General features: G+C 35.1%; 1 protein-coding gene across 1 annotated transcript in view; it reads right to left on the bottom strand.

Moving 5' to 3' along the window:
- Positions 1-25,683, bottom strand: part of DACH2 (dachshund family transcription factor 2) — a gene marked incomplete at both ends in the record, with an annotated part of 629,522 nt that overhangs the window by 31,996 nt on the left and 571,843 nt on the right. The window lies entirely within an intron of this gene.

Here is a 25,683-nt window from a genome sequence, read left to right as displayed (position 1 = left end):
CTATAAATTAAGTAATCAGATCACTTCCTGGTAAAACACTAATTGCTTTTTATTTTTTCCTCTTTAAATCTATCTATATCTATCATCTCCATATTTTAACACCTTTATTGAAGTATAATTTACATATAATAAAATTCATCTATTTTAATTGTATGCATCGATGAGTTTTAGTAAATTTACAGAATCGTACAACCATTACCAAAAATCTATTTTAGAACACCTCAATCACCCCCAAAATACCCCTCATGCCCATTTACAATTAATCTCCTTTCCCATTTCCAGCTCCTGGCAACCACTAATCTACTTTTTGTCTCTATGGGATTGCCTTTTCTGGATATTTACATAAATAGATTCATATCGTAAGTGATCTTTTGTGTTTGTCTTCTTTCACTTAGCATAATGTTTTTGAGGTTCATCCATGTTGTGGCATGTATCAGTGTTTTTTTCCTTTTTATTGCTGATAAGTTTTCTATTGCATGGATACATGACTGTCTGTTTAATCATTCACTAGTTTGGCATCTGGGTTGTTTCCAGTGTTACCTTTTATTTTGAAGAATATTTCTTATGAAAAAAAATAACCATCTATGTGTGAAACCACAAAGTGTATATTATCTCCCCTTATATTTTTATATTAACTCTCCCACACACTAATTACTTTCATGAGATTCCCTCTTAGCTTCATATGAAGAGACACCAATAGAATTTTTGTCTAATAAGATATTTCAGATTTGTTTTGCACAGATACATCTAATTACAAAAGGAATCTCCTCTTACTTTGAGAAGCTAACTACTTGGCTATATAATTGAATTCTGGTTGAAAATCTTTGTGAGGTGTATGAACCAGATAGCAAAGTTTTCTCTGTAATTAGGAAATGGGGCCTTTTTGATATATGTAAAGATAAACTGCTACAGAGGTAATCTTGGAATGTAGTCAAACAAACCCTGGCATTCTTAAATGGCTTCAATAGCAGTGCACAATGAGTTGATCACAGCACCTCAAACAAAATTACTCTACTCACCAGTAACTGAGCACAAGCAATGTTTGAAAATATGTATCTCTCTGGTCATAAAAATTTTCAGTGACCCCATATATTTTGAGACTCATTCAGGAAAAAATTAGGCTTGAATCTAGACCTAACCAATTTTCACATGGTTTGAAAACAAAAATCTAGCTATTGGTCTAGTCTTTGTAGGGATAGGAATATGGATTTGTCATACAGTTAGAACTCATTTTTCAATTGCAAGCAGCCTATATATTTAGTGAGCAGAGTCTTGAGCCCTATTGATTTCACAGTCATCATGGTGTGCTGTGGGATTTCTTTTGTGGGAAGCTGTGGCATACAATTGCTGGAACTTCTGTGAGATTACTTAATGGGATAGCATTATCTCTGAATAAAATACTCTTGATAGAGATCACCTTTACAATTTCTAATTTTCTAAAACCTATAGGGATAAAAATGCTAATGATTATTTTAGAGAATCAACAGTTTCACCTTATTTGAATACAAAATGTATTTGTTTATCAGTTTTAAAGAATTCAATAGTATGCAAAAAATAGCCTGCTAATTTTCTTTTAGCACAGGAAACTATAATGAACATATTCCCAGGAATTGTTTTGTAGTAAAACTTACAAATAATATTTTGATCATAAATGCAACTTGCTTGTAAAATTAACCCTAACCTCTTATAGAACATGTCTTCCTTCCTTCCTTCCTTCCTTCCTTCCTCCCTCCCTCCCTCCTTCCTTCCCTTCCTTCTTTGTCAGTAGTAGTTTTGGAAGAGGCAAAGTATTCCAGAGGGAGTGAGCACATGTTCTGTGATCTATTTCAAGTACAAGGTTTGAACATTGGAAATATCTCATTAAAAATATAAGTTCTAAAATATGTCTTAGGCAGCAGCTCTAATGTCTCTAAGGGATATTTCTCAACAGCTAACGAAGCAAAATTTTGCTTTATTTGTGATACTTGAAGTCTGTATTTAGCTAGTATTTTGTCTTCTGCACATGAGTGCATTAAGTGAATAGGTAGAATGACTTCATTATGATCTATCAATATTAATAATAATTGAGGAGGTTCAACATCTTTATATTTATGTTTATAAATCTTAAAGATGAATTTATGTAGCCTGGAAGATCTATTTTTACAAAATAAACCACCACAAAGTGAGAACATTGACTTCTTGCTGATTCCGAGATAATATAATGATTCTCTTGAATAAATATTTTGCATCATGGGAGACTTCTTAAAATTATGGATTCTTTGTCATGTATTACTCTACACACACATGTAACCTCAGTGATCAGGGTATTCTACAAACAAAATACCTAAAAACGAAAGCAATATGTTAGGTATGCATAAAACAAAATTGGAACTACATTAAAATCATCCGAAGTCTTGTATTTGGAGATGAATGAAATGTCATTAAATTGGCTGAAAGTAAGATTACTATTGACTATGAAGACAGGTTGTATGGTCTATGGTTTGTAATGTTGCTATATAGAAGACTGAAGTTTCAAAATAGTATTACTCTTCTTTAAAGAGATAGACACAGCTGAATTAGGTGCTGCTTGCTGCAGTGAGGATCAAATGCAAGAAGAATCATATTTCATCAGACCTAGTCAACACCAGGAAAATAAATAGAAATATAAGAGGTATGCAGGCAATGATTCATTTTGATAATCTGGCCCAAGAGAGACACATAGAGACAGCACACAGATCTAAGCTTCTACCAAAAGACAAATAGGACACAGAGGGTGGGAATTGGGATGACAGTGTAGCAGAGGTCACATCGATTTTCAGCAGCAGTTTTCACACGGATGAGATAACCCTGGACTCTGTTTGGCCCATTGTTCATATCTTACCTGTCCCACAAGCAGTAAATTTCCTAGTCCTAGAAAAGGGCAATAAAGAAGAAGAATTCTACTTATGACTTCTTACGATTAAGCTTCTGTGCAAACCAAACATGCTTTTCCAGACCAAGGTCACATTGCATGTTAAGGTCCATAATAGCCGAAAACTAGTCGAAGTGTATTATGTTTGGTGTATATGAGTGGAAACTGTCAAACCATTCATCATTTTTTTTCTGATTTAAATCACATGCTACAAAAATGAATGATAAATGCATTAGAAATCTATTTCAATCTTGTAATAAGTTTTCACATCTGAATGACGTCTACATTTTCCTCAGAGTTCGAAAAATGCACCGTTATGTAGGGATTTATTAGGTAGGATTGAGAAATCCTAATTGACAATGAAATAAAATATAAGCAAGTACTAGAAATATAGATTGTCAGTGAAATAAGAGCATCTCTTTGTAATCCAGGGAGAAAGGGTTTTGACGGAGCATTTTGATTTAAAAGGCTAGTGTTCAAAATGTATATATTAAAATCTTTATCAACACATATGAAGCAATGTCATAACCTAAAAGATAAAGATAAGACAACTGCTATCTAGCTGAGGGTATAAGCAACCTCTTAATTTATTGAAGCAAATTTGAGACTGCTTTTATTGAACTTGTTTGTTAAACCTGCCATACTTTGTAATAGCACTTGGAAATCCATTTAGAGAATAAGCTTTTAATTTTAAGTTCTTACCTAGGGCCCAGATGAATAGATACAAAAGTTGACAAGTGTATTTGTAGGAAAAAAAAGATAAACCATATGGTAAATGCTCAGGATGGAAAAGTCCCCCTAAAAATTAAAGTCAAGGATGCTGGAACTTTTCTGTATGACTCTAGGGCTTGTTTTCCCACCTTTACATTGGGTTAAGTCTTTCCTCTTTCCCATGGGCTTTGAGGATTTTGATACAGGAATGGAAACTGAACACAGCAGACTCACTCAGCAGTGGAAAGATACAGCCACCTACCAGGTCATCAATTTTCATTCTTTAACAAATAAATTATATTTCATTATTTGATTTAAGAGCTTTCCCCTAAATAAATCTGGCCCAGGGGACTCTCCTTTGTTGGTGTCATTAGTATTACATTCAGCACAAGCAAGACACCTGCTTCCCTCTTCCAAAATGAGGAACAATAACAACAACAAAATGACCAACTGCTGTGAAATTATGTGACCTGCATGAATATGAGGAAGTGTTCATGGTCTGAGTTGAACAATGACTCAAGTGTTGCCATCATCAAATTTGGAAAAGAAAAACTAGATCCCCAAATTGGCTAAATGCATTAAATCAGAATATCTCAGAGCCTTTAAAATGCTAATTCTAAATATTAACATATGTCACATGTTAAATTAGATAGCTGAGAGCATAGTGACAAAGAATATAAGATGTTGGAGCCTGATTGCCTATGTTTGCAACCCTGCCCTATGATTTGCTAGCCCCTGGAAAAATTCCTTAATCTTTCTGTGCCTCAAGTTACTCATCTGTAAAGTTAGGATAATAATAATACCTCTCTTATAGGGTTGTTATAAAGATTAATAGGCTAAAATTTGTAAAGTTACTCAAAGTAAATGCAATATAAATGTTTGTCAAATAAATTGTTAATTGAAAATTCCCAGGAGTGGAAGAGAACATGGTAACATATTTGACCACCTAAGCATCCACTAACACCTCATGAAAGACATGTTGGAAAGATCCTCTTCTAGGTAATAACTAGATGAGCCTGGCTTCACCCTAAATTAAGCTAATGTTACTTTCTTAGTTATAAAAGGCCTGAGGAGTCTTCCTAAGTCAAGGTCAGTAGTTCTCAACTGGGGGCAATTTTGCTGCCCAGAGGACATCTGGCAGCGGCTGGAGACATTTTTGACTGTCAAAACTGAGGAGGTAGGGGTGTGTGCTACTGGCATCTAATGGTAGAGGCCAGGGATGCCCTCTGTCTCCATCCCCACCAAAGAATTATCTGGCCCAAACGTCAATACTGGTTGAGAACTGCTGTTTCAAAATTACATAGGAAAATCTCAATGAATGAACAGTTCACTAGATCTCCCTTTCTGTACTAAACTTCTAGAGAGTTAATATGCTTAATAAGACAATAAGATCAAATCAGTGATGTAGAACTAACACAGTACTTTACAAGGTATGTTTTAGAGTTCTTGTGCATTTAATTTCAGGTTCCTGACTTCAGTTCTTTGCTCAAATATCACCTTATTAGTGAAACTTACACCAAACATTATTTAACACTGCAGCCTGCACCCTTATTTCCATCCCCTTAACATGAATTTTTCTATAAAATTTATCACCACTTAATATACAATATAACTTATTTATTCACTATTTTTGTTACATTTCATTTTACTACAATATACTCTCCATGAAAGTGGGGACTTTTCCTGTTTTTTATTTCCCATTGCTATCTTCTTGGCATTTAGAATAGTAACTGTCTAGGGTCTTCAACAATTGTAATGATTTTAGATATGTACCAATAATCTTAAAGCGTGAGGTAAGATTCCTGATTATCAGACTGATTCCATTTTTTTCTTTTTATTCCAAAAAGGTAAAATTATATAAATACATGAATATGTAATTTTAAGTTTTTTACAAGTATGTGGTGAAAGCAAGGAAGAAAGAGGGGATCAAGGTAAAGAGTTTCTTATCAACTCTTAGCCTTTCCAATAAAATAAATGATTACTATAGTTTACAGATATTGTGATAAACTGAAATATTACAATTTTGAAAAATAGTTGATATAGTTATTAAAGGATGACTACTGTATATTTATTTAACCTGTCTGCATATCATAGTCCTTTGAGGACTAAAGATAGTAAAAGTATAAATCTTTCTGGCCCATACACATACTTTCTTATCATCTTTGAGATGATGTATTATTGTGTCAAAGATAAAGCAAACTTGACTGATTTTTTTGAAGTACATCTGTATTTTCTAGAGCTTAGAAATAGAAAATGGCTGGGGACTTGGAATAGAAAGAAGTTTCATACAGAGACTAGAATTTCATCTAAAAACTGCAAGACAGACAAGAATTTCTAATATAAACAACCAAACAGCACCAGAGGCATGTACAAGTCCCTTCTCCAGAAAACAAGCCTGGCTACCTCTGTGAAAAAGGCTGCAGAGAGAAGAACATTAAATGAGTGAAAAGTTAGTATGTAAGAGTTTACATTAGAAATTGGCAAACAGGAGGCAGGAGTGGGCATAGAGGTAAAGTGGGAAGGAAGTTGATGTTTTAAAGAGATGTGTTTAGTAAAAATGGGGGAGAGTGCACATATTTCCATCAATCAGCTTACCCTTCCAGGGGACAATGTTTCATTGCCCTGGTTTATCTGTAAAATGGTCTCATGGTTCTAATATAACCCCACTTTTACCCTTACTAGGGGTTCAGTTATCTAGCTAACTGCAGAGGCTGTAAAGCAGATTTTTCATTTTGCTTCCCTGCTGGGAAATGTGCAATCCTTTCCATCAACCAGGGAAGAAAGCTCTCTCCTTAATCTGGCACAAATCAGGAAGAGAAATTTACTGCTTTGACCTGGCAGTTCAGTTGCTAACTTTAAAATCACTGTTTTTTTTTTGACTTAGTTAACATATCTGAGTAGAGTGGATCAGTAGAAGGTACAAGGGAACAAGTTATTTATCAAGTACCTTAACATCAGTGGTTCTTAAACTTTATCATACATCAGAGTGTCCTGAAGGTCTTTAAAAAATCATTCCCAACTTCCAAAGTTTCTGATTCAGTAGGTCTAGGATAGGGCCTAGCAACTGGAATTCCTAAGTGCCCAGTTGATGTTTCATGTTCCTGGTGTGGGGACCACAGTTTGAGAAACCACTGAGCTATATAAAAGCAAATTTTGCTGCATTTAAAGATGATTAATATTGCTTCCTATTATAGTACCTTTTTAAAATAGTTGTCTTTGCCATTTTAAGAAATTTCAAAATGTTACCTAATTTTAAGTACGTATTTTCACAGCTTCAAAAAATTGCATAAAATTAGAGATACATCAACTAGCCTGTTCTACAGACCTAGAGATTCTGAAAACCAATTTACATTGCACTGAAAAAAAAAATGTATAATGGAACCTATTTGCAACATAGAATCAGGAAACAAAACAGTAAAAGAAAAAATTAGTGAGTCTATACAGGTAAAAGCAAAATACTTTTCCAAGAATGAATTTAACATAAGCAACTTGAGTACTATTTCCTTGTATCCATGAAAGATGGAAAGTGGGTATTTTGGTAGGGTTAAGATTAAAAATTAAAGACGATTTAAAATCAGAATGATACTGTCATGGAGAACTTGGCAAGAACAGTCTATATAACAGTTTATAATTTGTCACCTCCTATAAACTCTGTAATGAGGAATATGTAGATAATTATACAGGTTTGACATTTATATTTATATGCTCACTAATAACTCTGTAATTATACCTGCTTATAGTCTGTGAATATTTATATTTTTGATGTTTCCACAGTATCAATGATATAAAATTGAGAACATTCTTTTATTCATTAATTATCTCTCCTCTTCTCTTCTGTCTCTGTCTCTGTCAGACACACAAACATGCATGCACACACACATTGGTGAGAATATATACTGATTTTTCTGTTTCAGCTAGGAAATAAAAAATTGAGGCACTGAGGCACCATATTTTTATAATAGAAAAAAATTAAGAGTTTTTCTAATAGTTGAGTTTTGGAATCATAATGACTACACTATTGTAAACCTAGCCAGTTCAAAATGACACTGATCATTTAATTTAATTATTTTACAAAACTGAATTTTCTTTAAAATAAATGTTAATTATTAGAGCAAAGCATTGCAATTTTCAATTTTCATTTTCTGTGTAATGTTGGCATTAAGACCATCAAAACTGTTGCTTCTCCTTTGGAAACCTCTGAAGTTTTATCAAAGAAGCAGGTATCTATTAATAATGCTCAATTCAACAACCTTCACCAAATGCACAATGCTATTTTTAGATATTGTCTATTGCTATGAGCGCCTATACCATCTGGTGAACAAGATTTTTGGTAAAATGATAATAATAATAAAATAATTCATAAGGTATAACCAAGCGAATAGGGAGGGGTAAACTTCATCACTAGAACAAATAAGCGTGCCTTTTTTTTTTTTTTTTTTACGGTACGCAGGCCTCTCACTGCTGTGGCCTCTCCCATTGTGGAGCACAGGCTCTGGATGCGCAGGCTCAGCGGCCATGGCTCACGGGCCCAGCTGCTCCGCGGCGTGTGGGATCTTCGCGAACCGGGGAACGAACCCCTGTCCCCTGCATCGGCAGATGGACTCTCAACCACTGCGCCATCAGGGAAGCACTTCTTTTGTGTTTTAACATTGCCTCTTCCTCATCTACATTTCTAGTTAGGCTGTGGAGCTTGTTTTAATTTTACTCTCTTCTATTTCAATATTCACATCTAACTTAGTGACTTTTATCAGAAACACTTACTTGAGTAAGTTGTGCCTGGTATTGTGGTGTAAATTATGAGTTCACAGATTTGTAAATTGAAGAGTGTTGTAGTGATTTCCTCTAATAATTGTATTAGAAATTTCAATCAATTGGAAAGTTTTCACAAATGTATCATTCACAGTAACTTCAATAGTTACTGAAAGGTTAATCACCAGATACACCCAGTTTCTTATTTTAACTTTTTTTTTGACTAAAATGTATGATTCTGCTGTTCTACTTAAAACACAATGAACATGACTGAATCTCTCTGTGTCTTCGAATGTTACACCTCTAAACTTCAGTGTCCCTATTTGTAGAATAGGAAGAACTACTTCAGAGTGTTTGTGGGAGTTTTAAATGAGAAAACGAACGTGGAAGCACCTAACACTGTACTTAGCATATAGTAGGCCCTTAGTAAAAATTGGCTAAATCTGAAACTATGCTAGCCTTCTAAATATGGAATGCTTAAGAAAAATGATTGAACTAAATGTACACTGACTCGCCCATGAAATTTCTTTTTCTTTAAATTTCTTATGGTAAATTGATTGAAAGATTTAGTTAATGTAGCTACCATTAATTAAGATTTTGTAGCATTGTATTTTGTTTTCCTAATAACCAGACAAAAACAAACTTGCAGTTTTGTAACTAAAATCTCTCAGATTAGTTCCAAGGTAGTTGGAAGACTTTAGATTCACATAATTTGAGTCATATTTTTTCTCTTAAGTTTAATTGAGGCTACATTTTTATTCCCGTGGAGAATTGCAAGTTTAAAATAAGTGTGCTTTCTACTAAAAAAAAAAAAAAAAAAACAGGAAAAATCTATCTTAAATATTCCTGCCAAATTCAGCCTTATTTTATTAACATTGAAATTCCTTCACCTACTATCTGTTACAAATATTTATGGATCCATGCAGATGTTGAAGCCGAAACACTGCAGGTATTTTTCACTTTCACTAATAACCCTGGTACTTGAGGATTTTTTTCACCTTCTATCATAAGAGCTCTAGTCTGAATAAAAAATCTAAAGAGTTCACTGAATATAATATTTAGAATTATAAGACTATGTCTATGCTGAAACTGGGCCTATGCAGACAAAATAGAGTTTGATGTTTTTAATAGCCTGCAAATATATATATATATATATATATATATATATATATATATATATATATATATATATTTACTATATATATTCAAAGCGTGAAACAAAGCGAATAATTGTTTGGGTGATCAAGATTACTATAATACTGCACAAACTGATCAGAACTTTTCAGGTAATTTCTCAGATCTCAACTTCCAGTGACAGTTTAGGTCCCTCTGATTTTCTCCTTTTTCTTTCCTTATCTGATCCCAACCTAATACATACTCACAACACTCATAATCAATGATATATCAATGATATTTCTTTTGAGGAAAAATTATATTTTTAAGATTCACTTTGCACAAAGCCCAACAAAAACAAACAGTTAATATTAAATGCAGTTCTCTAACATTTTCTATTTCTATGAATGTTTAAAATATTATGAACTCAGACAGAGGAATCATGTAGTGAGAATAAACAGGAAAAAAAAGAAATGAAGAAATAATACCTAATATCTTGCATTATGAATGTGTTGTAATCAGACTTGAATATATTGCCCAAACTTTCTGTTCTAGATTCCAATTCTATGAAATTGTTTTCTTTTATGATTCACTTATTTGGATAAAGTGCTTTAAGGAGCAACATTATAACATTCGATTCCAATGAAATTATATTCATTTTAGTACCATATATTAGCCATTTCTGCATTTGACCTGCACATGTCTTCACATTTGCTTTGGATGGCTTTAAGGAACATGGCTCCATCCCCTGAGCAGCTGTATTCATCCAGTTCCTTCAGAGATTGTCATTTTCCTAATCTGAATTGATCACTAGGGAAAATCATTTTGCTCACTGCCTCTGGGTCCATTGTCACCTCCCAGCCATTATTCAGTTCCCACCTGGCAATTTTCCAGTATGAAAATACCATATTTTTATACAATATTGAAATCACTTCCTACTTTTGGTTACTGACAATGGATTCCATCCTACCTTCAGTTAAAACACCTGTATTAACAGATAGTGAAATGTGCTATAGTTAGCCTGTGATTGTCAAGAAAAATCTGTATTACAGTTTCTTGGGAGAATGTACTAATAACCCAAGTAACCATCGAATCTAATTTAACACTGTCTGTGAGAATATCTGATGCTTTAAGAAAAACTTTCAGAGGGTAAAGGCAACACAGTATGCTATTCAAGTTTAGACATTAATGTATATTTATTGCTTACAACATCCCATGAGATACTTTCTTATCTGGATACTTATAATATGTGTTACCTTTCCCATTTGCCTAGAAAGTGGGCTCTACGGTTAGCAAAATTCTATTAACAACACCTCATAGCTTTTTAAACTTTGTAAGCCCTTCCAAACATTTAAAGTATATAGAGGCTGAATTTTCAGGTCCCAGATAATATTTATTATTTACTTTTCAATGAAATAAAACATTTTATATAGGATAATTCTGCTATTATGTCTTTCCCTGCTTAGACTTCTTAAATAGCATATCCTATGCCATCCTCTGAAGCCAAGAAGTAAAGACACACAGTAGTAGTGTTTCCACAGATGTAAAATACCTCTAATAAAATAGAAATATAAGACAGGAACAAATTACTCAGGTCCACTATAATAAAAGACATGTCTTAAAACTGTATTACACTAATGATACTGGCATTCCCATTAGTATGTTGCACATACCCTTTCAAAGCTGTATACCCTTTTCAAATGACATGGCCTTTTTGTAATACTGTTTGTGTCCAAGCAGGTACAGCGCTTGTAGGGAATGTATCTAGGGAGCCATAAAACTGTTAGAAAATATATTTCTCCATGATATCTTAGTACTTTGAAAAATTCTATCACAGGGAAAAATGTTTTGCTGTAAATATCTTAAAAACCTTATAAAGGCAATGGCTTCCCAAAGCACTTGTTTAAATAATTTTAAGAGCTAGAATAGAATAGTCTTCTTATACACTACAGCTCAAACTCTTTATAATTTCCTTGATTTTTCACAAGCCTTGTTCTTTAATTTTAAAAGATTTTAAGTGCATTGCAATATGTATGCTAATATGATAATGAATAATCTGGCTGCCAATTTGCAATATTACAATACATTTACCAAAACGAAGGCAAAAAATGCATTTTCCTTCAGCATAGCTTTTACTATTTCTGCATGAGGTATTGTTTGATGACTATAATTTAGCAAAGAAAAATGACATTTTACATACTCAATGTGCTGTGTATTTCTGTAAAGTTGAAATGAGTCAAAGTAGGGAAAAATGACCTATGCACTCTTCATGGTAGTTTACTTAGAGTTTAACTTAGAAGCAAAGACAGTAAAGTCCTAAATTCTGGATTTGGGGAATTGAATTTTGGAATATATGTTTTTGTTTTTATGCTTTTTCATTTTTTTAAGAAAATCTTATGAATTATTTAAAAATTAAGTTCTTCACTGTTACATGTTGCCTCTGTTCAGGCCTCATAGATTTCATTTCCATATTTGTGAACAGGAAATGTTAAGTGTATGTGTGTATGCATATGTTTGTGTGTATTCTTCCCTAACATTCAAGACACGTAAAAGGAGGGGAAGGAGATCAAAATGGTTCAGTAACAGGATGTGGAACTCACTTTCCCCCACAAACATGGTTCAGTAACAGGATGTGGAACTCACTTTCCTCCACAAACACATCACACATATATCTACAAGTGGAACACTTCTCAATGAAAACTAACTGGAAACTGGGAGAAGGACTCCTGTACAAGCAAGGCTGAAAGAAAGATACACACATGATAAGGTAGGAAGCTAAGAGAAATGATCAGGTTGGAACCTGTGTCCTAGGGAGGGGATTCAGAGGGAAAGGGAGATTATGCAAGTGGATATCCTCCCTGGGGAGTGAGCAGTTCAAGTCACATACTGGGCACCCCAGTCCTGGGGTCGACACAGGAAAGACGGCTCCCTTGGCTGGTCAGAGGAAGAGTTCTGGTGAGAGCAACAGGAGGGCTGTGGGAAGCTTAAACTCTGCTTGTGAGGAGCACACACACATATGCTTGCTCATGAAACAGGGCAGAGAGGGCAGACTAAAACTACACAGGTGGCTGACTGGTTTCCTGTGACCGTAGCAGCATACACCCTAGCCTGAGCCATGAGAGAGCTCTAGCCATGCTTACTTCACATTGTAGCTCCACACTGGAACAAGGGCTGCCTGACCAAGGAAAGAGTTCAGCTGTGAAACAGAGCCACACTGGAGCAAGGGATGCCTGACCAAGGAAAGAGCTCAGCTGTGAAACAGAACTGGCTAAGATCCAAAGTTGTGTCTGAGCAGGGTGAGAGCAGCCATTATTGGTACTTATATAGGGAGTACATTGGTAGCAGCCCTGACATCTGTTTGTGGCTGAACTTCCACAGCCTGAGACCTGACACATGCTGAGAGCCCACACAGACCCTGCCTACCCTGCAGTGCAGTTCCACACCAGAGCAGAGGCAGCAGAGGCCAACGGGAGAGACTTGCTGTGAGGGACAAAGGGGGCTCAGACCCAAAAAGGCATCTAGTGTGGCAGGGCAGCCATTGCTGGTGCTTACACAGGCAGTGCATCAGAAATAGCCCTGACCTCTATCTGTGGCTTGACTGCCATAGGCCATGCACAATGAGATGCCCAGAACACACATGAACATCTCTTGCTCTTGCACTGCTCCCCTCAGGGGCAAGGGTGCCAGGGCTGGGAAGGGAGAGGGAACACACTTGAGTGCAAAAGAGTCAGCTCAGACCCGAATCTCAGGGCTTCAGATCCAGCAACTTGAGACCTGACCCTGCACCTGATAGGGCAGTGAAGCCACTTAGTAGAGGGGCAGCCCCAGCTCATGCCTGGCTCTGGCCCTAGTCCCTCCATCTCCAGCTTCACCTCTTACCAAGGTAATAGCTTCCAGGACACCCTGGGGGAAAGACATGACTGAAGTTCATGTCTAAAGCTACTGGGCACAAGCAGACAGTATAAGGACACCCCTTCAAGACCTCATCCAGGTATCTGTTTTACTTAATTTCATAAAGACAGAGAAAGTTAAGCAAAATAAGATAATAGAGGAATTGGTTTCAACTGAAAGAGCAAGAAAACAACCCTGAAAAAACAAATAATGAAACAGAAATAAACAATTTACCAGGTAAATAATCCAAGGCACTAGTAATAAGAATGCTAACTGAATTAGAGAAAAGAATAGATAAACACAGTAGGAATTTAAATAAGGAACTAGAAAATACAAAAAATAACCAGTCAGAGCTGAAAAATGCAATAACTAAAATGGAAAACACACTAGAAGGAATTAATAGCAGACTAGGTGATACACAAGAACATATAAGTGATCTGGAAGATAGAATAATGGAAATCATCCAAAGGGAACAGCAAAAAGGAAAAAAAGTTAAGGTGAGAACAGTAAAAGAAATCTTGGAATAACACCAAGCATACTAACATTCTGTTTCCCCAGAAGGAGAAGAGAGAAAGAAGGGCATTGAAAATATATTTGATAAAATTATGGCTGAAAATTTCCCATACCCAAGGAAGGAAAGAGATATCCAGCTACAGGAAGCATAGGAATTTCCAAACAAGATAAATCCAAAGAGACCCATGTCACAATTAAAATGGCAAATGTGACAGAGAGAATTCTAAAGGCAGCAAAAGAAAGGCAAAGAGTCATACACAAAGGAATTCCCATAAGGCTATCAGCTGATTTTCTGCAGAAATTTTGCAAGCCAGTAGGAAGTGGCATGATATATTTAAAGTGCTGAAAGGGAAAACCCTGCAAGCTAGAATATTTTACCCAGAAAGATGTTCATTTAGGATAGGAGAGACAAGGAACTTCTCAGACAAGCAAAAACTAAAAGAGCTCATCAATGTTAAACCTACCATAAAAGAAATGTTAAAGATGTTCCCTAAAGAAAAAAAAAAAAGAAAGAAAGAAAGAAAAGGCTATAACAAAAAGTAAAAATACATAGGAAAGTAAAAACCCCACTATAAAAAGGCAAATATATGGTAAAGGCTGAGGATCTACAATTTAAAGAAGCTAGTGTGAAAATTAAAAGTCAAAATATTGTAAAATTAACTATGAGTACAATAATCAGTAAAGGGATAAACACGAAGATGTAAAATATGACATCAAAACACAAACTGTGGGGGAGAGGAGTAAAAAACATTGATCTTTAAAAATGTGTTTGAACTTAAAGGATTATCTTCTTAAAACAGGTAGATACAGTTATAGATCAACATATATGAACCCCATGGTACTCAACATATACACAAAAACTAGAGAGAAAGGAACACTAGGATACCACTAAAGAAAATCATCAAAACACAAGAGAAGAAACAAAAAGAAAAATAAAAGAACAGAGAAGAACTAGAAAAACAATGGGAAAACAAGTAATAAAATGGCAATAAGTACATACCTATCAATAATTACTTTAAATGTCAACAGAATAAATCAAAAGACATAGCGTGGCTTATTGGATAAATAAAAGACCCATCTCTATGCTGCTTAAAAGAGACTCTCTTCAGAGCTAAAGACACACACATTGAAAGTGACATGATGAAAAAAGATATCTCATGCAAACAGAAAGACAAGAAAGCAGCGATAATGATACTGATATCAGAAAAAAATAGACTTTAAAACAAAATCTATAATAAAAGACAAAGAAGAATATTATATGATGATAAAGGGATGAACACAAGAAGAGGATATTATACCCATTAATATATATGCACCCAATACAGGAGCACTTAAATATATAAAGCAAATACTAACAGATATAAAGGGAAATTTTACAATAAAACAATAATAATAGGGGATTTTAACACCCAACTTACATCAATGGACAGATCATCCAGACAGAAAATCAATAAGGCAACAGTCTTAAATGCAACAATAGACCAGTTGAACTTAATGTATATCTACAGGACGTTACATACAAAAACAGCAGAATACACATTCTTTTCAAGTGCACAAGGAACATTCTCCAGGATAGACTGCATGCTAGGCCACAAAACAAGTCTCAACAAATTTAAGAATTAGAAGTTATATGAAGCATTTTTCCGACCACAACAGTATAAAACTAAGAATCAATTACAGAAAGAAAAATGGGAAAATCACAAACATGTGGAGGCTAAAGAACATGTTACATAAAAATACAATGGTTCAATGAAGAAATAAAAGAGGAAATCAGAAAGTACTTCAAGAATGAAATGCAAATGAATACATGAATTTTAAAAATCTATGGGACACATCAAAAGCAGTTCTAACAGGGAAGTTTATAGCAATACAGGCTTACTTAAGAAACAAGAAAAATCTCAAATGAGCAACCTAACCTATCACCTAAAGGAATTAGGAAAAGAAGAACAAAGCCCAAAGTCAGCAGAATATAATAAAGATTGGAGAGGAAATAAATAAAATACTAAAGACAGGAGAGGAAATAAATAAATTAAATAAAATAGAGATAAAAATTATAGAAAAGATCAATGATGCCAAGAGCTTGTTTTTTTTTTTTTTTTTGGAAAGATAAACGAAATTGATAAACCTTTAGCCAGGCTTATCAAGAAAAAAAAAAAAGGGCCTAAGCAAACAAAATAAGAAATGAAAGGGGAGAAATAAAAACTGATAACACAGAGATACAAAAAATCATAACACAATACTGTGAACAATTATATGCCAAGAAATTGGACAACATACAAGAAATGGGAAAATTTCTAGAACATAAAACCTACAAAGACTGAAATAAGAAGAAAATGACAATTTGAACAGACCTATCACTAGTAGAGAAATTGAATTATTTAAAAAAAAACAAAAAAAAATCCCAGCACACAAAAATCCAGGAACAGATGGCTTCACTGGGGAATTCTACCAAGCATATAAAGAAAAGCTAGTACCTATACTTTTCAAACTACTCTAAAAAATTGAACAGGATGGAACACACCCAAATTCAATCTATGAGGCTACCATTACCCTGATATCAAAACCAGACAAAGACACTACAAAAAAATAAAATTACATTCTAATATGTCTGATGACTATAGATGCAAAAATCCTTAACAAAATATTAGCAAAATAATCCAACAATATATAAAAAGGGTCATACACCATGATCAAGGGGGATTTATTCCAGGGATGCAAGAATGCTTCAATACTTGTAAATCTATCAATGTAATATACCACATTAACAAAATGGAGTATAAAAATTATATGATCGGGGCTTCCCTGTTGGTGCAGTGGTTGGGAGTCCGCCTGTTGATGCAGGGGACACGGGTTCATGCTCCGGCCTGGGAGGATCCCACTTGCCATGAAGCAGCTGTGCCTATGAGCCGTGGCTGCTGAGCCTGTGCATCCAGGACCTGTGCTCCACAGCAGGAGAGGCCACAACAGTGAGAGGCCCGCGTACCACAAAAAGAAAAAAAAAATTACATGATCACTACAAAAGATACAGAAAAAGCATTTGACAAAATTCAGCATCCATTCATGATAAAAATTCTCATCAAGGTTGGTATAGAGGGAATATAGCTCAGCATAATAAAACCCAATAATGACAAATTCAGTTATCATCATACTCAGCTGTGAAAACCTGAAATCCTTTCCTCTAAAATCAAGAACAAGTCAAAGATGCCACTCTCTCTACTTCTATTTAACACAAAATTGGATATCCTAGACACTGTAGTCAGACAAGAAAAAGAAATAAAAGTCATCCAAATTGGTAAGGAGAAGGATGAAAACTGGGAATACGTAAAACTGGAGGGAAGGAGTGAAACAGTCACTATTTGCAGATGATATGATACTATATAAAGAAAACTCTAAAGTATCTACAAAGAAAGTGTTAGAACTAATAATTTAGTAAAGTTTCAGGACACAAGACTAATATCTGTTGCTTTCTAATAAAATGCTATCACAAACAGAAAGCAAGAATAAAATACAAGATCACACCAAAAAGAATAAAATACCTAGGAATAAACTTAACCAAGGTGGTGAAAGACTTATACTCTGAAAACTATAAGACAATGATAAAGAAACTTGATAATGATACAAAAAAAGGAAATATATCCCATTATCTTGGATTAGAAGTATAAATATTGTTAAGATGTACATACTACTCAAAGCAATCTACAGATTTAATACAATTTCTATCAAAATACCCATGACATTTTTCACAGAACTGAACAAATAATCCTAAAATTTATATGGCACCACAAAAGACGCTGAACATACAAAGTAATCTTAAGGAAAAAAGAGCAAAGCTGGAGGTATGATGGTCCCTGAACTCAGACAATACTACAAAGCTAAAGTAATTGAAACACCATGGTACTGGCACAAAAACAGACACACAGACCAATGGAAGGTAACTGAGAGCCCAGACATAAACCCACACACTTATTGTCAATTAATCTACAACAAAAGAGACAAGAGTATACAATACAGAAAAAACTGTCTCTTCAGTAAGTGGTGCTGGGAAAACTGGATAGCTACATGTAAAAGAATGAGATTAGAAAATTTCCTCACACCGTATACAAAAATAAACACAAAATTGATTAGAGACCTAAACATAAGACCCAAAACACTAAAGTTCCTAGAAGAAAATACAGGCAAAACACTTTTTGACATAAACTGTAGAATTTTTTTTTTGGATTTGTCTCCTAAGACAAAAGAAATAAATGCATTTAAGTTCAAACACATTCTAAGAGGTCAATATTTTTTACCCCCCCCACACACATTTTGTGTTTTTGATGTCATATTTTACATCTTCATATTTATCCCATCACTGTTTATTGTTGTTATAGTTGCTTTTATAATTTTGTGTCTATTAATCTACATACTGGCCTATTTAAGTGGGTGATCTTCAATCCTTACTTTATACTTGTCTTTTCTAGTGGGATGTTCCCTTTACTATAGATTCTTACTTCATTTCCCTTTACAGATGACCCTTCAACATTTCTTTTAGGGTAGGTTTAGTATTGTTGAACTCTTTTAGCTTTTGCTTGGCTGAGAAGTTTTTATCTCTCCTATTGTTTTTAATTGAAGTACAGTTGATTTACAATATTGTGTTAGTTTCAGGTGTACAGCAAAGTGATTCAGTTATACATAAATATGTGTATATATCTATATCTATATTCTGTTTTAAAATTCTTTTACATTACAGGTTATTACAAGATGTTGACTATAGTTCCCTGTGCTATACAGTAAATCCTTGTTGTTTATGTTCCTCCTATTCTAAATGATAATCTTTCTGGATAGAGAATCCTAGGTTGCAGGGATTTCCCATTCAGCACTCTGAATATTTCATGACACTCCCTTCTGGCCTGCAAAGTTTCTGTAGAGGAATAGCCTTATATGGATTTCTTTGTAAATGACTCTATTTTTCTCTTGCTGCCTTTAGAATTCTTTATATTTAACTTTTGCCATTTAATTATGATATGTCTTGTTGTGAGTCTGTTTGAGTTCATCTTGTTTGGGACCCTCAGCTTTTGTACCTGGATACTGTTTCATTCTTCAAGCTTGGGAAATTGTCAGCCATAATTTCATCAAATACAGTTTCAAACCCTGTCTTTCTTTTCTCATTCTGGCACCCTTATCATTTGAGTGTTGGTATGCTTAATGTTATCTTAGAGATCTCTTAAACTGTTTTCACTTTTTCAATTAGTTTTACTTTTTGCTGCTGTTATTGGGTGATTTCCATTATTCTCTTCTAGATCACTTATGTGTTCTTCTGAATAATTTAGTTGGCTATTCAATCTTTCTAGTGTGTTTTTTATTTTACTATTGAATTCTTCATTCATAATTAGAATTTTTTAATATTTCCTTGTTCCTTGTTAAAATTATGTGTATTTAGATCCATTATTTTCTCTAATGCAGTTAACAGTTTTATTACCAATAGTTTTAATTCTTTATCTGGTAAATTGTTTACTTCTTTGTCATTATTATTTTTTCAGGGGTTTTCTATTGCTCTTACAATTGAGAATAGTTCCATTGCCTTTTCATTTTGTTTAACTTTCTCTGCCTCTGTGAATTTGGGTGAAACAGTTATCTATTGCGGTCTTGAAAGGGTGTTCTTATGTGCTAGTGTCCCTATGCAGACTCTGTGTACCCAGTGACTATGGTGAGAGGGCTAGATTTGATGTGGACTACAGTCACATATTTCCTCAGGATGTGATGGCAGTTGTCATCCTGGTAAGGTGTGGGGCTGGAGATGGATGGGCTAGATCCAGAGATCCAGCAATTCCACTCTTGGGCATACATCTAAAGAAAATGAAAACACTAATTTGAAAAGAAACATGCACCACAATCTTCATAGCAGAATTTTCTACAAAGCCAAGATATGGAAGCAACCTAAATGTTCATCAGCAGATGAATGGATAAAGCAGATGTGGTATATATATACAATGTAATATTACTCAGCCCTAAAAAAAGAATAAAATTTTGCCATTTGCAACAATTTGGATGCACCTAGAGGGTATTGTGCTTAGTGAAATATGTCAGGAAGAGAATATAAAATACTGTATTATAACACTTATATGTAGAATCTAAAAAATAATACAAGTGAATGTATATAGCAAAACAGAGATGCACAGATATAAAAAAGAAACTAGTGGTTGTCAGCAAAGAGAAGAAAGGGGGAAGGGCACATTAGGGGTATGGGATTAAGAGATACAAACTACTATATAAAATAGGTAAGCAGAAGCTGGAGACAACATGGAAGAATAGAAGAATGTGAGCTCAGCCCTTCTTATGGAAACATTAAAATCACAACTAACTGCTGAAAAACCACTGAGAAAAAAAAATGCTGGAATCTACCAAAAAAAATATCCTACATCCAAAGACGAAGCCATGACGAGATGGTAGGAGGGGTGCAATAGTGATAAAATGAAATCCCATACATGCCAGGTGGGTGAACCACAAACTGGAGAACAATTATACCACAGAAATTCTCCAACAGGAGTGAAAGTTCTGAGCCCCACATCAGGCTCCCAAGCCAGGGGGTCTGGCAACAGGAGGAGGGGTCCCCAGAGAATCTGGCTATGAAGCCCAGTGGGGATTGATCACAGGATTTCCACAGGAGTGGGGCAAACATAAACTCCACTCTTGGAGGAAGCACACAGGGTCTCGTGCATACGAGGACCCAGGGAAAAAAGCAGTGACCTCATAAAAGACTGGGCCATACTTACCTGTTAGTATTGGAGGGTATCCTGTAGAGGTGGGGGGTGGCTGTGGCTCACAGTGGGGACAAGGATACTGTCAGTGACAGCACTGGTACTGTGCTGAGTACTCACTGGTGTGAGCCCTCTTGGAGGCCACCATTTTCTCACCAAGACCTGGCCCCAACCAACAGCCTGTAGGCTCCATGGCTGGGATTCCTCAGTTCAAACAACCAACTGGGTGGCAACACAGCCCCAAACATCAAGAGACAGGCTGCTTCAAGTCTTCCTGAATAAACAGGTGCCTGATAAACACACCCCCTGACATGGCCTTGCCCACCAGAGGGACAAGACCAGCTCCACCCACAAGTGAGCAGGGTCCAATCCCTCTCACCAGGAAACCTGCACAAGCTTCTTAGACAGCCTCATCCACCAGGAGGCAGAGAGAAGAAACAAGAACTACAATGCTGCAGCCTAACTGGAATCACAGAAAGTTAGATAAAATGAGACAACAGAGGAATATGTCCCAGATGAAGAAACAAGATGAAACCCCAGAAGAACAACTAAGTGAAGTGGAGGTAGGCAATCTACATGAAAAAGAATTCAGAGTAATGATAGTAAAGATGATCCAAGATGTCAGAAAAAGAATGGAGGCACAGATGGAGAAGATACAAGCAATGTTTAACAAAGACCTAGAAGAATTACAGAACAAACAGAGATGAACAATACAATAACTTAAATGAAAAATACATTAGAAGGAATCAATGGCAGAATAACTGAAGCAGAAGAATAAATAAGTGAGCTGGAAGACAGAATGGTGGAAATCACTGCCATGGAACAGAATAAAGAAAAAAAAATGAAAAGAAATGAGGACAGTCTAAGAGACCTCTGGGACAACATTAAACAAACCAACATTTGCATCAAAGGGGTACCAGAAGGAGAAAAGAAATAGAAAGAACATCAGAAAGTATTTGAAGGGATAATAGCTGAAAACTTCCCTAACATGGGAACAGAAACAGTCACCCAAGTCCAGGAAGAGCAGAGAGTCTCAGGAAGGATAAACCCAAGGAAGAACATGCCAAGACGTAGCAATCAAATTGACAAAAATTAAAGATAAAGAAAAAATATTTCAAGCAACAAGGGAATAGCAACAAACAATGTACAAAAGAACTCTAATAAGGTGATCAGCTGATTTCTCAGCAGAAACTCTGCAGGCCAGAAGGGAGTGGCACGATATATTTAAAATGATGAAAGGGAAACACCTAAAACTAAGAATACTCTACCTATCGAGGCTCTCGTTCAAAATCGATGGAGAAATTAAAAGTTTCAAAGACAAGCAAAACCTAAGAGAATTCAACACCACCAGACCAGCTTTGCAACAAATGCTAAGGAACTTCTTTAGGCAGAAAAGAAAAGGCCACAACTAGAAACAAGAAAATTACAAAGAGAAAAGATTACCTGTAAAGGCAAACATACAGTAAAGGTAGGAAGTCATCTGCACACAAATATGATAACAAAACCAGCATTTGTGAGAAGAGGAGAACACAAATGCAGAATGCTGGAAATGCATTTGAAACTAAAATATCTGCAACTTAAAAACAACTTGTTTATATATGAACTGCTATATCAAAACCTCGTGGTAACTGCAAACCAAAAATCTACAATAGACACACACAAAAAACAGAAAAAGGAATCCAAACACACACTAATGTTAGTCATCAAATCACAAGAGAAGAGGAAGGGAAGAAAAAACATGTATAAAAACAAATCCAAAACAATTAACAAAATGGCAGTAAAAACATACATATCAATAATTACCTTAAACACAAATGAATTAAATGCTCTAACCAAAAGACAAAGATTGGCTGAATGCATACAGAAACAAGACCTGTATATATGCTGCCTACAAGAGACCCACTTCAGAACTAGGGACCCATACAGACTGAAAATGAGGGGGTAGAAAAATGTATTCCATGCAAATGGGAAGAATAAAAAAGCTGGAGTAGTAATACTCAAATCAGACAAAATAGACTTTAAAATAAAGACAGTTATAAGAGACAAAAAAAGGACACTACATAACGATCAACGGATCAATCCATGAAGAAGATACAACAGTTGTAAATACATATGCACCCAACATAGGAGCACCTCAATATATATGGTAACTATTAACAGCCATAAAAGGAGAAATCAACAGTAACAAAATGATAGTGGGGGACTTTCACACCCCAATTTCATCAATGGACAGATCATCCAGAAAGAAAATCAATAAGGAAACACAGGCCTTAAATGACACATTAGACCAGATAAACTTAACTGACATTTATAGAGCATTCCAACCAAAAGCAGCAGAAAACACATTCTTCTCAACTGCACGTGGAACATTCTCCAGGATAGATCATATGCTGGTCCACAAAGCAAGTCTTGGTAAATTTAAGAAAACTGAAATCGTATCCAGCATCTTTTTCAACCTCAATGCTATGAGATTAGAAATCAATTACAAGATAAAAACTGTAAAAAACACAAACACGTGGAGGCTAAACAATATGCTACTAAATTACCAATGGATCACTGAAGAAATCAAAGAGGAAATAAAAAAATACCTAGATACAAATGAAAAGGATAGCAGGACGGTCCCAAACCTATAGGATGCAGCAAAAGCAGATCTTAAAAGGAAGTTTATAGTAATATAATTGTAACTCAGGAATCAAGAAAAATCTCAAATAAACAACCTAACCTTATACCTAAAGCAACTACAGAAAGAACAAAGAAAACCCAAACATAGTAGAAGTGAAGAAATCATAAATATTAGACCAGAAATAAATGAAACAGATACAAAGAAAACAATACAAAAGATCAATGAAACGAAAAGCTGGTCCTTTGAAAAGATAAATGAAATCGATCAACCTTTAGCCAGACTCATCAAGAAAAAAGAGAGAAGGCTCAAATCAATAAAATTAGAAAAGAAAGAGGAGAAGTTACAATGGACACCACAGAAATACAAAGGATCGTGAGCTACTATTACAAGCAACTATAGGCCAAAAAAATGGAAAACCTAGAAGAAATGGACAAATTCTTAGAAAAGGACAATCTCCAAGTCAGAACCAGGAAGAAATAGAAAATATGAACGGATGAATCACAAGTACTGAAATTGAAAGCATAATTAAAACACTCCCAACAAACAAAAGTCCAGGACCAGAAGGCTTCACAGGCAAATTCTATCAAACATTTAGAGAAGAGTTAACACCTATCTTTCTGAAACTACTCCAAAAAATTGCAGAGGAAGGAAGGCTCCCAAACTCATTCTATGAGGCCACAATCACCCTGATGCCAAAGCCAGACAAAGATACCATCAAAAATGAAAAGTACAGGCCAATATCACTGATGAACATAGACACAACAATCCCCAACACAATACTAGCAAACTGAATCCAACAATGCATTAAAAGGATCATACACTATGAACAAGTGGGATTTATCCCAGGGATGCAAGAAATTTTTCAATATCGGCAAATCAATCAGTGTGATTCACCACATCAACAAATTGAAGAATAAAAACCATATTGCCATCTCAATAGATGCAGAAAAAACTTGTGACCAAATTCAACACCCATTTATGATAAAATACTCTCCAGAAATTAGGCATTGAGGGAACATACCTCAACACAATAAAGGCCATTTATGACAAACATACAGCTAGCATCATACTCTATAGGGAAAAGCAGAAAGCATTTCCTCTAAGATCAGGAATAAGACAATGATGTCCACTCTCACCACTTTTATTTAACATAGTTTTGGAAGTCCTAGCCACGGCAATCAGAGAATAAAAAGAAGGAAAAGGAATCCAATTGGAAAAGAAGGAGTAAAACTGGCACTTTTTGCAGATGGCACAATACTATACATAGAATATCCTAAAGATGCTACTAGAAAATTACTAGAGCTCATCAATGAATTCAGTAAAGTTGCAGGGTACAAAATAAATAGACAGAAATCTGTTGCATTTCTATACACTAAAAATGAAAACCAGAAAGTGAAATTAAAGAAACAATCCCATTTAACATTGCATCAAAAAGAACAAAATAACTAGGAATAAACTGGGCATATACCCTGAGAACACCATAATTCAAAAAGAGTCATGTACCAAAATGTTCATTGCAGCTCTATTTACAATAGCCAGGACATGGAAGCAACCTAAGTGTCCATCAACAGATGAATGGATAAAGAAGATGTGGCACATATATACAATGGAATATTACTCAGGCATAAAAAGAAAGGAAATTGAGTTATTTGTGGTGAGGTGGATGGACCTAGAGTCTGTCAAACAGAGTGAAGTAAGTCAGAAAGAGAAAAACAAATACCATATGTTAACACATATATATGGAATCTAAGAAAAAAAATGTCATGAAGAACATAGAGGTAAGACAGGAATAAAGACACAGACCTGCTAGAGCATGGAGTTGAGGATATGGGGAGGGGGAAGGGTAAACTGTTACAAAGTGAGAGAGTGTCATGGACATATATACACTACTAAACGTAAAATAGATAGCTAGTGGGAAGCAGCTGCAGAGCACAGGGAGATCAGCTCGGTGCTTTGTGACCACCTAGAGGGGTGGGATAGGGAGGGTGGGAGGGACGGAGATGCAAGAGGGAAGAGATATGGGAACATATGTATATGTATAACTGATTCACTTTGTTATAAAGTAGAAACTGACACACCATTGTAAAGCAATTATACTCCAATAAAGATGTTAAAAAAAAACCTACCTAAATAGGCAAAATACCTGTACTCTTAAAATTGTAAGACACTGATGAAAGAAATCTAAGATGACACAAACAGATGGAAAGATACACCATGTTTTTGGACTGAACGAATGATTATCATCAAAATGACCATACAACTCAAGACAATCTACAGATTCAAATGAAGCTGGTAAAACTGGATAGCTACAGGAAAAAAAATGAAATTAGAACATTGTTCAATACCACACATAAAAATAAACTCAAAATGGCTTAAAGACCTAAATTAAAGAGTGGATGTTATAAAACTCTTAGAGGATAACATAGGCAGAACACTCTTTACATAAATCGCAGCAA

The sequence above is a fragment of the Leucopleurus acutus genome, assembly GCF_964270905.1.
Source record: "Leucopleurus acutus genome assembly, chromosome: X".
NCBI classification, from domain to species: domain Eukaryota; kingdom Metazoa; phylum Chordata; class Mammalia; order Artiodactyla; family Delphinidae; genus Leucopleurus; species Leucopleurus acutus.
The sequence above is the reverse complement of the archived record's forward strand: the minus strand, read 5'-3'. Positions and strand labels throughout refer to the sequence as shown.